We start from the raw sequence: 14,351 nt of genomic DNA, 5'->3' as shown, positions 1-14,351 counted from the left end.
TTTCTGCCGGCAGACAGTACAGTATTTTTTGCAGAGTGATTAAATTGTTGCATTGTCGGTTTCCACCTCCACTTGTTGGAAGCCTTTGTTTTTCAGCAATAGATTTCTATTTCAGGAAAGACTGCATATAGTGAGATGAACTAGAAACTGCAGCGGAGTGTTCCCCAGGATGTGTGCCTGTTCCCTTATGCTTGTTTGTGCGCCAGGTGTTGTCAAAAGAGGGATCATGGACGGTGAGAAGTTGCCATTTAATTTCGAACCTGTTCCCACATTTTTTTTTATGTTGTTTGACAGCTTATAGATGAAATCTAACTTTGCCATGAGGCTTTCTTGGCACTGCGACGGATATACCGAGCTTTCACTCTTGCCTTTTTAAACCGTACGAGGTTCTCCTGTGTAGGGTACCTGTGAAATTTACCCCAAGATTTATTTTGTTGCTTTTCTGCTTCCTTGCAATTTTGTGCCCACCATACCTTGTGGTTCTGTCTAACCACTCCAGACAACTGAGGAATAGCTAAGTGTGCGGCAGTTATTATACAGTTCGTGAACATTTCATTTATCTAATCAATGTTCAAATTTTCCAAAACTAATTTTTCTAATGTGGCTTCTGCTCTAAAAAGTTGCCAGGCTGCTAAATGAAGTTTTCCAACGTTGCACTTTTGTTAGGATTATCTCCGGTGAAGATGTTAAACTGATTAGTACAGGGAAGTGATCGCTGCGATATGGGTTCTCAATGACATCCCATTTAAAATCGTTAAAAACACAAGTTGAACTAAGAGATAAATCTAGGCAGCTCATTTTCCCACTGCTTGGAGAGCAGTAAGTGTGTTTGCCCATGTTCAGGAGGCAGACATTGTTGCAGAGAATAACATCTTCTAGAATCCGGCCTCTGACGTCCGTTTGTTCACTTCCCAAAACGAAAAGTGAGCAATAAAATCCCCAATTAAAAGATATGGCTCCGGTAGTTGTATTAAAATTCTTTCTAAATCGTGAAATGTGTTGGTTAGGTGAGGTTCAATGTATATGGAACATGTTGTTATGGTTTTAAAGTGAAGTACGGTTACTGTAACTGCCTCCAATGAGGTTTTCAGGTGGATTTTCCGAGTTGAATAATCGCCCTGGACCACAATAGCAACGCCTCCAGAGAGCCTGCTTGAGTTCTCCTGGTCACAGAGAAAGACTTGATACTTTTTAAGAATATTTTTTTTCCGTGCTCCTAGGTTAGTCTCCCGGAGACACAGTGCTACCGGAGAGAATCAATTTAAAATATCTGTTACGTCTGTGTAGTTGTGTAAAAATCCACGACAGTTCCAGTGAACTTGAATTGCCATGATTATAGACTAGATGAGGATAATGTTTAAAACCTAGGTTGGTGGGTCTTTTGGACCAGTTATTAGGAATTACTCCCTTCATTTTGCTCGACAGAGTTTTGCCACTGCTGCAGCGGCAAGAGCTCTGTCCATCGCATCCTCGGATACACTGGACGAACGTGCTGAACGCACAGCTGTTTTCATGTTGGAGCTCTCCGTGAGAGGAGGGGCCTTGGGACCGGCAGACCTGGTGGTCCGCGTGGCCTGTTTTGTGGGTGGTTGCGCTGAACTAGTTGTGGCCACCAGGGGAACGGGTGTCCCTGCTCCAGGCTTACTGTGCGTGAGCTATGCAGGTGCCGATGGCTGCTGTGATGCTGCGCCCTGTTGCACCACAGCAGAGTATGTTGGGTTCTGCCCCAACAAGAGTCGTTTCTGCACTTCTCTGAACGAAACGTTTTCATTGAGTGTAATAATTTCTTTCTTTTTTCCAGGCTGGGCATGACCGTGAGTAAGCCGGGTGGCTGCCCTCACAGTTTATACAAATGTGGTGTTCCACATTCCAGTGTTCAGTGTGATGGTTGTGCGAAGCACATTGAGCACAGGTCTGTTTGCCCCGGCAGGTCTGCAAACCGTGGCTTACTTCCGGCATTTGTAGCATCGACGTGGGTTTGGAATGTATGGTCTCAGCTTGATTTTGGTGTATCCGACCTCTACAGAATCTGGAAGTGTGCTTGAAGCGAAGGTGAGGACAATGTGTTTTGTTTGGGTTTCTTTATCATCTCGTCCGATTTTAATCCTATACACGTTCATGACATTCTGTTCCTTTAGGCCTTCCAACAGTGCCTCCTCATTCAAGTATCTTAGGTCATCGTCTGAAATGACTCCACGGACAGTACTTAGTGATTGGTGTGGGCTGATTAGTACAGCAATGTCTCCAAAGTAAGTGACTTCTTTCAGTTTTTCATGCTGGTGGTTATAGAGAACTTCGAGTAGAAGGTCCCCATTAACTAATTTTTTTACATTGTACCCCTGGCCTATTGTGTCTGAGTTTTTGTCACGAGAAATGGTGAAATGTGTCTGGCAGTTTTTCTTCATGGTTGGATTGAACCACGTGAAATCTTGGAAAGTTATTGGCATTCTTTGCAAAGAACCTTGCTGCCATGTCGGTGCACCCTCTTTTGAGAGGGCGATCAGAAGAAGGGCATGAAGTAGCCATAAAATACATTTGTTGTTTGGCCATGGTGCAGTCACCTACCAAGGAGCCCATTGAGGGGATGGGGCAGGTACTTGCAAGCAAATCCTGCCCACGCCAGCTGTGCACCCCACTATAACCAAATATGAAGCAACTCAGGGTGGTTGGCCACACAAGGTTAACCCTAGCCACCAATTAAAAGTGGAAAAACCAAGAAGAGAGCAGGAGACAGAAGAGTTGTAACAAAGAGATAGGAAAGTGAAAGGTGGAGGAAAGGATAGGAAAAGGCGACTGCTGATTTCCCCCGGTCGGGTCAGGCCGGAGGGGGCCGTCTACAGGAAGCTGGGGCCAAAGTGGCGTGTTGCATCCGCCAAGGGGCCTTAAACGTCCAAACGCTCAGCAACGGCTCAACCACCAGGATCCCCTTTTCCCCGGACATAGCGATGCTGCGCACGGCAAAGCGCGGGTGCTCGGGTCTGTTGGGGATGCACTGTTCACCATCATGCCCCTGCGGGGATGTCCCTGCGGATGCTCAGGAACCCGTGGTGTCACCACTCCCCAATGTGTGCATGCTGCAGATGCCCAATTGCGGGGAAGGCAGTGTAGAAGATATCGTGCAATATACATTGGGTTACTGGAAGACGTGTTCTTTCTTGGTACCGTGGCAACTCTCAAATGAGTATAAAGCCAGCTGAATGGGGTTGTCCCTCCAGCACTTAATACGGTATCAGGAGGATATTGTTCCATTCCTGCACCGTATTGTTACAGGGTATGAAATGTGGGTGCATCATATGACAGCTAAGGCGAAGAAAGCATCAATGTCATGGAGACGCCTCTCATATGCCTCCCATAAGGAGTTCAAAACGATGGTATCCGCAAAGAAAGTTGCCAAAGTCTTTTGGGACATTCAGAGCATGCTACTGGCTGATTTTCTCACCCATGGAGAGACTGTGAATGCTGCCAATTATTGTGGGAATTAGGGGATTGGGGAGGAAACAACCGGGATTGCTTTAGAAAGGTGTTGTGTTGTCGCACGACAGCGCCCGACCACATATGCCCTTGGTTACACATTATTTGGTACGGCGTGTCTGACGGACTTTACTGAAACACCTCCTACACAGCCCGGATCTCGCAACAAACAATTTTCATCTCTTCTGACCATTAAACAAGGATCTGACTGGTTGCTACACCAGAACTGATGCCAAAGTTCAGGGGGCTGTTGTTAAGTGGCTTCTAGATGTGGACCCTGATTTCTTTTATACCAGTTTCGACAGATTGGTTTACCAATGGAACAAATGCTTTGACAACCATGGTGACAATGTGGAAAAGAAGAAAAGTAATATGCACCAGTGTATTAGTAAATTTGTGTATCTCTGATATCCTGAATAAACTATTTTTGAAGGAGGACTTGTTGCCTTACTTTCTGAACCACCCTCATAAACCAGTTACTTGAGTTCAGAAAGTTTACTTCATGATTCGTGTTATCTCATGTCCTTCAGCCTCCTGAACTATATACTACAGTGCTGACCACCAACACGAAAGGCAGTGGGAAAGGCATCAATGCTACACTTCATCACAAGAATACGAACAACTTATGTTGAAGATGGAAAATGTACCAAGAGTATATTGTAAGCCTATTGGCCTTATGTCTATGCTTTGTGCTCTGTGCGAAAGAAACCATAGCAGAGGAGAAAGGAAGTGCATGATGATATTAATTTGGGCATTTAGTAAAAGAAATAAAAATGATATCGCGCAGCCCACAAGCGCTAGATGACAGTGGAAAGGCACAGTTAGCCCATACGCTTCACAGGGCTTCTCAGCAATTCGCACTTCTGAAGCATGTCACTCAAAGAAAGCAACTGAGCCTATGTAAGCCAAGGTCTGCCAGTGAAGGAACAGCTGTTTCTTCCAGCATGGAAGGTTCATATCATGCTGTTTTGTACTGTGTTAAAGTGGATTTGACACGTGGGCCTGTCACGGCACCCTTGCAGTTCTGAATGGCTTTCAATGTGCACGGTTGCTTTTTGTTTGTTTTTGAAGGCATAAGCATGGTTGGTGCTAGCGTAGACACCTTTCAGTGCACACATGGGGCCCCATGTTGCATGAGCCACATAGTATATTGCGAGAAGCAAGCGAAGAGTACTCAAAAGCCCATATTTAGTTGACAAATCAGAGCTCCTTGCCATCCAAAGTTTCAGTTAAGATTTTATGGTTACCAAGGGCAATTTTCTCGTCAAAATTCAGAAGACCAGAGATAAAATGAGGCAGAACACATTCCGCCCGATTGCTAATTGACATTGCATATCCGAGTAAAAGGCAGTTGGAGAGCAGAAGGGCAGCTGGCACTTTTCACTTCTTCCAAGAAGATATTCACCTATTTCATCATTAAGTGCACTAAAATGAAAACATGATTAGAATACTTCTTTTCTTAATTGAAAAAAAAAAGTAACACGTCATTGGATATTTTGCTATCATGCAATACCAGTACTGAGGATTCCTCAGTTCATTGAACTTGAACTTTCCCATGAATGTTGATTTCTGAACCTTTGATCCATTGCGTAGTGCAAGTGCTCGGAAGTTGTGAGAAATGACAGGTGAGTAGAGGCCCATCACTAGGCCCACCCCATCACTAGGCCCACAACTTTTTGGGCATGTTGAGATGGTCACTTCAAACTTTTTTCTCATCGTCAACATCACTCATAATGACACAAAGGCCAATATTAAAAGGTCATCTCGTGCAATTTTCCCAACGCCTCAAGAAAACCCAGCAACGGTACTTGATTTATGTGTGCGAGTTCGAAGGAAATGGTAATGCTTGTATTGAGGTTGCTTTCATGCGAGGCTAGTACTGCACTATGCTTACAAGTAGACTAGCCCATGTGCAACTTAGCAGTCACTGTGTTTTTCATTTGCAATAAAATGTAAAAAAGGTGCCAGGATTTCCAAAGAGGATTGCAAAAAATAATTTTATCTCTCTACAGATGCTTGCCGAGACATGAGAAAAAAAACGAATTAACACGATGCAGCTCTTCTTCCCCAAGCTTGTGTAAGGTTCTCCACTAGAAAGGCTAAGCTTATTGGCCAGTGTCCCTCTGCACCTTTACTCCCTGGAGTATAGCACTGGCAAATTTTTTTTTAAATATAGAGGGCACTTAAGACTGCCTACGTGCTTGAATGCAGAAGTATTGAGTCATTGTGACATGTGCTTCGATGTTAATTAAAGATTCCTTCCTTTCTAATGACACACCTACTCATTAGCATACACTCGTAAGGAAACGCATACGCTAGGTTCACCTTTATTCACCAAGAATTGAAGCACTTTTGTGGCCTATGGGTTGCGTGCTCACCTCACAGTCTGAAGGTCAGTGGTTCGATTCCCTGCACCTTCAGAAGTAACTTTATTATTTCTTCTTTGCTGAAGACTTCGCTATCTTATGGTCTACTGCCGATGTCATACGAGAACATGGTGACAATCTTCCAGACTGGAAGGAAAGTTTCGAACTTGTGGCAGACAGCCTGAATACACATTCAATTTGCCAGTGATAGAAACTATTTTGTACAGGGTATTTACTTACGGGCAACTTTGAGTAGTACACAGCTGTAAAAGCACGAGTTGGGAAATACTGCTCTCCTGGTCAAAATAATTTTTCCAGTTCCTTATTTTTTTACCTATCTTTTTTGTAAGCCAACATCCCTGGACCAGTTTTAGGACACTCTGCAGCTGAGAATGTCTTCAACCATTAGGGTGCATGCTGCTACACCTATTTCCAACGACTCCTTAACATTAAAATATACTGCAAGCAGCCAGGTTCCATCAATGCCGTCTACAGCTTTGGCAAAGCTCAGTCAAAGAAAATCTGCTGCTGCCACAGAACTGGCCACTCTTCCTTTTTCTCTAAACAAAGAAGCATCAGGTAATAAATACCTTTGTCCTTGCTTTTTAAAAGGTGGTAGTTAGACATCCTAATGGCAGTAGTATTGAAGAAAATTATATAGAGATATGCGAAGCAATTTGAACAGGCCTATGAATTTTATACTGGGGCTGGGCAACTAATTATTGCATGTGCCAAGTTACGGGATTTGTAGGTGCTATAGTGCTCTACATGCGGCCGCACTTTCACTACGCTTTTGGTGCGGCCGCATGTAGAAGAACAAAATAAAGACGGCGCCGGGTTGTGCCGTGTGACGCCACCGTACGACAGTTCGGTTCTGGTCTTGATACAAAATGTTGGCTGCGCCACCTATGTGATGTAGAGTGGAAATAATAAGCATGACATTACCTGAGATGCGCAGAATTTGTAAAAACTACAGCTGACAGCACTAAGCTGGTTTTAAAAATGCTATCAATGAAATAAAACTACTGATATTTATCACACATACCAGTAACCGCCTTTGCCAACAACAGTGCTACTCTTAGCAGTGCCACTGGCAACATATCGGCAGCCTGCCTTACTGAAAAGTTTAGAAGAGATGATGACAAAGCCTGGTTTAACTGTGCAAGAAATGGTGACAAGTTGCAAGTGAAAAAAATCAAGGCATCTGAAGTTTTTTTCAGCAAAATTAACAAAAGTAATGCGATCTATTGCTCACAGTCCTAATCGTAAAGTGTTGTATAACGACTCCAGGCCATGTAGCCTGATTACAGAGCGCGGTACAAGCATGGGCTCTGGCTTGACTTGCTTTGCCAGTTTAAAATACAAATTCCAGCCAGTGCTATTGTCATCGTAGGGAAAGATCTAACGCAATATGCAAATACTTTTACACTCTTCTGTGGCAACGGACATTCGTTTAAACGTGTTTGTCTTCCATTTGTAGTCACTGTGCGATACGAGTTATACTAGATGTTTTGTCTACATCAGTTCACTTCATTGTGTAAATGCGACCCATTTTACTGAACATTTTGCTGAAACGACTGAAAAACATATTTTAGATCAATAAAACCCATACCAAGTTGCCTAATGAAAATATTTTCTCAAGGAAGCCCAATAAAAGCATGCAATAATCACCTGCGGTTGTTATGAAAAAGACAAGCATAGTTACTTAAGTACAGAAAAATAATTTTTGTAGTACCTGCCACAAAATCATGCCACAAGTAATAATTTTGTTGTAAACTGACAATGAAGTTTGGACGTCGGCATAAAACCTGTTGTAGACATAGACAGGAATAGCAGCAGTCTCTTATTCACAAAATGTAAACACTGATGTGGAAAAACACAAACAGCAAGTTTCAAAAATTTTACTGCATGCATAGCATGTCACGAGAGTAATTCGGAACAATGAATTATTCGGCTCACTGAATAAAAACATACACAAGCAGCCCTCTCTTTAAATTACTAACGCATTCGCCGAGTTTCACACACATTTCACCACAATTATAGAGAAACGGTATAAACAAGTTGCCAAAATAAAAAAACAGGTCCACTACTGCACCTTTTCACGCTGTTTTCCTAAGCTCTTCTCGCGCCAACATGTTTTGAGGAATGCGGTCAGTTCTTTCTCCTGGATGTAAATGACGGCTAGAAGCATGCCCAAGCACATGGCACCTACAGCAGTATGAAATAAGAGATAAGTAAATCCGGCCTCACAGCAGAAAGCTGCTTCTGAAACTTTGGTCACTACATAACTGAATACCGAAGCACCAAGTACTGTTCCACTGGGAAGCATGCCATGTAATGGGCAATACTGTGTTTTTCCATAGTAAGCAGTTATGAAGAACATGCTATAGCCAATGCGTGCAATCATGTTGAAGCAGTTGGCCAAAATGAACCCGACAGCTCCAAATAAGGAAGTCAGAAGGTAAGAAACAAGAAGGAAAAGAACTGAAAAAAGGGCGAGCCTCTGGTTGTGTTGGTCCAGCTGCTCTTTGTTCATGGCGGCAAATACAAAACACTCGGTGACTCCATTGATAGCAATTAACACAATGTACACACAGTGCCACCGAAGTAACAGGGGAGCCAAGCTGCCACTGAGTGCACTGCCACCATATATATGCAGAAGGAGACTCGAGTAGGCTTGACCAAAGGTGAATATTATGAGACCGATATGGGTCAGCAGCTTAAGAAGGTACTTAAGGGTTGATGCACTCAGTGTAATACAGTCTACATCTTGCCGATCAGGTGGGACATCACGTTGTACCACTTGAGCAAAGTAAATGTAGCTACTTTCTTCAACAGGCTGGAAGACGAGGCGTGCAGTCAAAGATCCAAGATTGTTGACGACGTCATACACACCTGTTCAGCAAATGAGAGAATGCTAAAAACAGTCATGATGTAACGTTCACCTCCTGTCAAAAGCTGTTTGAAGACTGTTTGCTTCATAAAACTCCAGGTCAGTTTTGTGACATCATGGTCAAGTTGTGTACCATTACAACCAATGAAGGGAATAATATCTAGCGCAGTTGTGAAAGGCAGCGCATGGTCGTCTTGATTAAGCCCAGAGTCCTGTGAATCGCTTTTGGTGAGTTGGCGCAGCCGCCTAGATTCAAATGTGAAATAGGCGAAAAGAACCACAGTGTAATACACAGACGATATTAACTGGGCAATACTATAAGCCCAAACGGCATTCTCGGGATCGAATGCGACAAGTCCTGCCATTATAATGCATCGTAAGGCAATGCCGCTGCCAACAAAAAAAAAAACACTTTTAACTTTATGTAGTGAAATGCTTGACTGACAACGTACAGCGGTTCTGCGAGCATTTCAATAACTACAGAAATAACCACACAGTGCACACCCAGTACGTAACCACCTGCAACCGAAGGGTCGGGCTGCTCCAAAACGAACAGCCACACAAAGCTCATCATGGCACCGATAAAGACGCAAACAGGAAGGCACAGCCAGGTTACGTTGATGATTGCAGGCCCGTTCTGGTTATCCGTGTCACTCAAACATGATCGTCGGAAAGGCTCCCGGCTCAGGAATTGCACAGTCGTGTACAGAAGCATCAGCCGGACGTTGATCACTCCAAGCAGGTCTTTGGTGATGTGTCGCAAGATGTATGCATTCAGCACGAAGGTTAACACACGCAGAGTCAGCTGCAGTACGATGTTGTAAGAGGCCGCTCTAGTGGCCTTCACCATCAGATTGCTCCCTGCCATTTCTCTTGATCATTCACTCGTCTTTCGGCACAAGAAAGGAAACAAACACTGTGTCGAAATAAATAAAGAAATTAGTAAAAGCCGCAAACCCGTCATCCAGCCTTCGTTGTGTGGCTCCACTAGGCAAGTGTTCAACTGAAGTTGCATAAATATATAGAGCAGATATTGCAAACGGCGGAACAAGAAAAGGTTCCTCAGTTCAAACTTCACAGGCATGGAATGCCGATAAAGCCAGGCATGCGAAAATTGATGTCGCAGAGGCAAAAAAAACTTGTCGTGCAAGCGCAGCTGTAAACGACGTCAACAATCCCTGGGCGCTGCCATATTGAGCCCATTGTCGTTAGCTGCAAAGGCGTTTGCTGCTAGCAAAGTGAAGGCGTGTCGCGGCAGCTTGTTGCACCCACTACTGGAGCAGCTTAAATGTAGTTTTCAGCAAGTGATAGGTTCCTTGTGCCAACCCCGGCTTTCTCAACAGTCTCTTCCATGCTTTCTAAGCCACGAATCATGTAGGGGATCCCGTACGTAGCTTACAAGTCGGAAAATTTAAATGGAAATGACTGGCTAATTACAAAGTACAAAGTGTGAAAGACCTACGGATGAATACATTGATGTTTGAAAGAGTAAAAACACCTAAATTTTGGGTGCGCGTTTTGTTCTTGGCAATACAAAAATAATTCACACTTAAATGCCTCTCTTCTACTCTTTCGGTTTCGGATTCAACAGTTGAACGTTGAATATGTCGTCAAAGTTTCGTTTATGCCACGCAAGGCATAAGAAAACTGCGATATAATCGTTGCTTCGACATATTATTTTACGACCACCCAAAATACGGCCTGTCTTTATAACTGGGAAAACAATGAATGAATAAGCTGCGATTGTATAGCAGTTTTTGCGCGGCTTACGTGACCTAAACACAACTTTAATGGCACAGAGCTGTTAAAAAACGAAACCGGTACAACATGAAACAAATTTTGTTTTAAATTACTAGGCGATCGTAGGCGAATGCCATGTGAAGATGTCAAACGCCCTCTCTCGCATTTATGAAGTACAGGTCTGTGATGCAAGACAATCGTAGATTACATTTGCGTTCTCGTTTATGAAGACTTAATTATCTGTAGCATAGTTGATAAGAAGAAGAAAATCTTATTTTAAAGTAGCTTGCTGGACCAGTTGGTGCATGGTACCAGGTAGAAAAACCAGCGGAAGAGGACGCGTACACAATAGAAGGAATTCACACGGAATTCAACACCAGCGTCGTCCGTGTGAATTCCTTCTATTGTGTACGCGTTCTCTTCTGCTGGTTTTCTCCCGGGTGTCGTGAGTTCCTTGCATGGAAGGTAGGAAGACTCTTCAGCCATTGAGTGCGTTAAACGTGTTCTTCAGCGCCTCGTCTTTTGCGTCGTCTGCTTTTGGCGTGCACAAATAAGGCTAGAAAAGTACAGTATTGAGCGTTTTTATCGTGAAGACTTTCAAAAGATTCCCCGCCTCAAACGCTGGCCCATTTGCGATGAAACTGCACAAGAGCTTGCGCATTATGGTAACTTTTGTAGCGTAGGAAGTTTGACAACGGTACTTATACTTAGTTGAGGCGTGCATGATGCGAAAACGTAATCGTCTACGCAGTGATAGGCGAACCAAAACCCGCAGGCGACGTTTTTTCGCTGAATGCCGCAGTGGCGAAATCTGTTTTCGGCAGTTCGAGCGTCACAAGGCCGCCGAGGCGAGCGTTGCAAGAAGCGCGGGTCCTTTGAATATACCGTTCTGCCCGTTTCGTCTGCTTCAACTGTAGCGCTTACAACATTTTCGACTAATTGAGCGGGAAAAAATATCACAACTGATTTAACGAGGCTTTACCTTTCAAAGAATATTGTTTGCAACGCTCGTCTCGACGGCCTTGTTGTAACGCTTTCCACTGGAAAAACAGAAGGAACAACTACCGCCCTTCAGCGAAAAAACGTCCATTGCGGGTTTTGGTTCGCCGATATCTACGTAGACGATTACGTTTTCGCATCATGCGCGGCTCAACTCGGTAAGTACCGTTGTCAAAGTTGCTACGATACAAAAGTTACCATAACACGTAAGCTCTGTGTGCAGTTTCACCGCAAATAAGCTAGCGGTTGAGGCGGGGAAATTTTTGCAATTCTTCACGATAAAAACGCACAATACTGTATAAATCTTCCCTGTCTACGTAGCATAAGCGTGTGCACACTTACGTGCGCGAAACTCAAGTATTCTGCGGGACGTTACGCCATTCGCACATTTAATTCAGCGTATGCAAGCGGAGACGCAATGAGAAAATTAATCTAGTGGCGCCACCTAATTGTTAAAAAAGAAACTATTTTATCGGCAAATTGATGCTTTTTTAAGCCAGGAAGCTGTAGAATTGTCACTCTAAATAAAGCATAATCCAGATTTATCGCTCATCAATTTTTGTTATAGGCGAGATGAGACCAAGCGAAAGCCCGGCGTGACATTAAGGCTAGTGAACGTACTGAAAACGGCAGTAAAAACGACGAACCCAGTCCAAAGTTACGGGTTCTGCATCGAAGGGCGCCCCTGTTTTGGGAACGATATTTTAACGTAATGAAAGTGCCACGCACGCTAAACTCCGAAAATGGCGTGCATAACACGAGCGTACGGTAAGGCTCTATTTGAAATAGCGTTGGGCACCTGTACACGACGAAACACGAAGCATGGGCAGTATCGATATCTATCTTTCGATATTGTGATGAAAGTGCCAGAGTATCGGCTTCTATAATACATTTTTAGTGTATTGTGTATTTTAACCATACTCGACATTAAAACAAGAGTGTGCAGAAGATATTGAGACTGCCAGCTGTGAGTCAGGCTTTGGCCGGGTGGCGTTCGCTCAGGCGGAAGTGAACAACAAGGCGAAGATTTAGGAAGAGATAAAATGCCAATGTTGTTGGCCCGGTAAGTCGACTTTGTTCCTACTTTCACTTTTTGGTGACACTCGGTGTTAGAAGGGACGAGAAGGCCGGCTCACCGTTATGGTACAAAAACTCCTCTTCACCGCTGTTTCAAGTTGCGGTGGTTGCCAACAGAAATGGAAGACTTTCACAAGCTTCATGCTCAGGAGCTTGCAGGACGTTTGTTATTTGCCCTGTAAGCACGATAAAGGTCAGGCACTCTCGCACACGCGGGTCAGTTGGGTCTTCAGCGCTGACAGCGTCAAATGCATCAGCTCACGCGTTCCTTTCCTTTGTAGGGCCAACACTACAACAAGCAGGAGCTTTCAAGAGGCGATTTTGAAACTTGAGTTTCTTAACTATACATCGGAGATTCTCGAGTATACGTGACTGTGATTCAATCTCATCCGTTGATAAAAGGCACCTTCATAATATACAACACGGTGGCGTGCTCGTGTGCTCCTGAAGAGAGGATTTTTTGACTGGCTTCGCTTAAAGCTCGGCCGCATTGCGGTGGTCTTTAGCCTGCACGTTTCTGCCCCATAGGTGAGTGCCGGTAAGATACAGCTGTTGTATATTTTTCTCTTAAGGGATATTGGCAAACTGCCATCAATGATCTGATATAACCTGCCGTATGCGCTCCACCCCATTCTTATTCTTCTAGTTTTTTCCCTCTCATGATTCGGATAAGCGATCACTACCTGCCCTAAGTAGACGGGTTACTTTACCAGTTCCGGTACTTCGCTACGAATTGTGAAGGGCTGTTCCCTTGAGAGACTGTTGAACATTACTTTGGTTTTCTGCATGTCAATTTGTAGACCCATCGTTGTGCACTGCCTCTCTAGCTCATTGATCATGCTTTGCAGCTCTTTTTTTTTGTGACTTGGCAACGCAATGTCGATAGCGAATCGCTTACTACTTAGGTATTCTCCATTAACTCTTATCCCCAACTGTTCCCGATGCAGTTCTTGGAACACCTCCTGTAAACAGGCGGTGAATAGAATTGGCGAGATCGTGTCTCTCTGCCTGACACCCTTCCTAGTTGGAACTTTATTGCTGAATTTAAGGAGGACTATGGTAGGCGTGCAGTCGTTATATAATTGATCAAGTATTTTCACATAAGACTATTCTACGCTCTGATTCCGCAATGCCTGCATGACTGCTGATGTTTCCACTGAGTCAAATGCTTTCCTGTATCAATGAAGGCTTTATGTAGGGGCTGATTATATTCTGCGCATTTCTCTATGGCCTGATTCTTTAACGTTAACTTTAACGTGACTGGCTGGGCGTTCAGTACGAAAGGTATAGTAGGCTTTACGTTCGACAGAGGACGCTGCATAATATTGCATAGTTGTTTCGGCGTTTAAAATGAAGTACATGATAGCTTACACTATAATCAGCAGCAGACCGCGCCAAGATAAATGGGCGCGACTATTAGGGAGGGAAAATATGATTCCTTTTGATAGCCAAGCTGGCAGTTATTCGGGGGCGCTCATTACGCGAGTAAATACGGCAATTCCCAACGGTTAGAACAAGCACTCTACCGGTTGGTCTAAAGACGCAAACGGAGAAATTTTAAGCTCAGACCGTGGTATCTCCACCGACGGACAGAGGCCGTTCCATGCATATAACTCAATGCGCATGTGCCGAAAACTGGACGAAGGCGCTCAACAGCCGCGACTGACCGCAGGATCACAGAGGGTATGCAAACTGTATACTTATATGGCAGCTGGTCGCGCACGCGGACAGTGCCAGGTGGACAGTTTGCACGACCAGACAGCAATATCATACTATACGTCAAGAAAATAGGCATTATTCATTAA

The 14,351-nt window shown here is 44.1% G+C and overlaps 1 pseudogene; it reads right to left on the bottom strand.

The window, feature by feature from the left end:
- Positions 1-8,549: 8,549 nt before the first annotated feature.
- Positions 8,550-10,088, bottom strand: LOC144114101 (man(5)GlcNAc(2)-PP-dolichol translocation protein RFT1 pseudogene; annotated as a pseudogene).
- Positions 10,089-14,351: the final 4,263 nt, after the last annotated feature.

This window comes from Amblyomma americanum, chromosome 1 (assembly GCF_052857255.1).
Source record: "Amblyomma americanum isolate KBUSLIRL-KWMA chromosome 1, ASM5285725v1, whole genome shotgun sequence".
NCBI lineage: Eukaryota > Metazoa > Arthropoda > Arachnida > Ixodida > Ixodidae > Amblyomma > Amblyomma americanum.
Note: the sequence above shows the minus strand (reverse complement) of the source record. Positions and strands in the feature narration are given on the sequence as shown.